A 1,991-nucleotide genomic window follows, 5' to 3' on the forward strand; every position below is an offset into this window, starting at 1 on the left:
AAACCCGCCCCCCCACCCCCCCCGGCCCCCCAGCCATTTCCTCGCCTGCCTGCCCACACTGCTCCAGCACCATGTGGCTCTTGGCTGCATCGCTGGACTGGAGAGCATGGGGCCCACACTGGTACCCCGAGGCAGGGGGAGGTTGTGTGTGTGTATGGGGGGGAGGGACTGTGTGTGTGTGTGTGTGTGTGTGTGTGTGCGCGTGTGTGTTCATAGGGTGAGTTCCACACCCCCTCCACCATACACATGCACCCACACCCCCCTTGCACAGCCATACACATGTAGGGAATCATATCTACACACATACCCTGTCACACCCCAGCCACCCTCCCACCCACACCCCTCACATCCCCCACACCTATCCAACCCTGACACGCACACCTACACCCTCCCCCCACACCCTACATACCAACACACCCACAGCCCCCCACAAACCTATACCCACCCCCCCACAATATACAAGAGTAAGACTTAATTTTAAGCTGTTATATACAATCACTCTGTGTACACTACACAAACACATGTAAACCAGGGCAAAATACTTTTTTCAAGATATCAAATTAATGAATGGTGTAGATGTTCCCTTTTTAGAATATAATTTGGTATTTTCCTGGTTCCAAATGGCAAAACTCCTTGCTGAAAGGAGTACTTCTGGAAGCAAGGGGAGGGTCTTCAGGTGGCAAAGGTCAGGGCTTAGGGGGCAGGACTTCCAGTTGCAAGATGGTGACCAGGGAGTGGGGCACCTGTGAAGAGGTGGGGCTACCCATGTGGCCCTTGACAGCTTGCCAAAACTTGGTAAGTGGCCCTCTGCCCGAAATAATTGCCCACCTCTGATTTAGAAGGACTTTGTTCTGTATCATCTAGTATACCAAATAAAAAACCCCCAGGAGTATCTGAACTCCCAAAGAGAATGAATATTGAGAGGTAGAGTGGTAAAGCCCAAGTTATGCCTTCAGTATATTGATCAATCAAGGATAGTTTAAGGACAGTTTGTATTCTGCCATTATTAACTTTCAACCACCATGTGTTTGGCAACTAGAATGAAGAATTGGGGATGCAGTAACAATGTACTTGCCTCAGCATCCTCTTTGTGGGTATTTTGACATTACAATGCTTATAGGGGAAACCACATGGTATCGGTGCTTGAGTGCTTGTAAAGAGAGAATATCCTGAAGGAAGGGTATTACTTGCAGAAGATCACAGTACTGACAGCTAGGTGTGGGGCACAGTTACAACTAACTAGCAAATGAGTGAACATCATAGTATCCTGAGAAATGAAACATCTCTGCAGATAAGGAACACCTCTGGCATTCTCTGCCACCTAGAGGAGAGGAGCAAGATTCACTGTTCAGCACATTCATATGCCCTTGTATTCAGTACTGTCCAGTTATGACTGAGGAGTAAGCCATGGTTAGCAGAAGAACAATTAAAATGCAGGTTACTGAGGATGTTAGTAGAATAGTATGTAGCAGCCTTTAAAAAATGGACCCACCTGAACAGAATGGGAGGGGCTGCCTGGCAGAGAGACAGAGTTTGTCCCAGAGGGGACAGTGTAGGCTCTGAGGGCAAGTGAAGCTGTTTTGGAAGCAGCCCTGTTGGAAGTGAGAGGGGTGACGTAACCCCAGCAAAGTTTTGAAATAGAGCCGTTAGCAAAAGCCCGGGAAGGGCCCTGAGCTGGGATTGGCTGAGAAGCTGGCATAAAAGGGGGCAGCAGTTTTCCCACAGGGGGGAACGAGAGCGAGAGAGAGAGAGGGGCTGAGGGACAGGCTGGATACTGGATTCAGAGTCTCAACACAGTGGTCCCTTGGAGAGCCCCTGAGAGAGCCCTGCGGAAGCAGCAGCAGAAGCTGCAACAGGAGTGACACAGTATCCAGTGTGATACAGTATCCAGTTCTTCTCTCCCACCCAGGGGCGGCAGGATCAGGCAGGGACTGCTTGTGTGGAGACTCCAAGCCTGGAGAGACCTGACTGCAGCCGGTGCGGCTGGTGGG

General features: G+C 50.4%; 1 protein-coding gene across 2 annotated transcripts in view; it reads left to right on the top strand.

Moving 5' to 3' along the window:
• LYPD6 (LY6/PLAUR domain containing 6) overlaps window positions 1–1,991 on the top strand; it is a 137,411-nt gene that overhangs the window by 12,684 nt on the left and 122,736 nt on the right. The gene's annotated exons all lie outside the window — the stretch shown is intronic.

Source organism: Alligator sinensis, unplaced genomic scaffold (genome assembly GCF_000455745.1).
Source record: "Alligator sinensis unplaced genomic scaffold, ASM45574v1 scaffold810_1, whole genome shotgun sequence".
NCBI lineage: Eukaryota > Metazoa > Chordata > Crocodylia > Alligatoridae > Alligator > Alligator sinensis.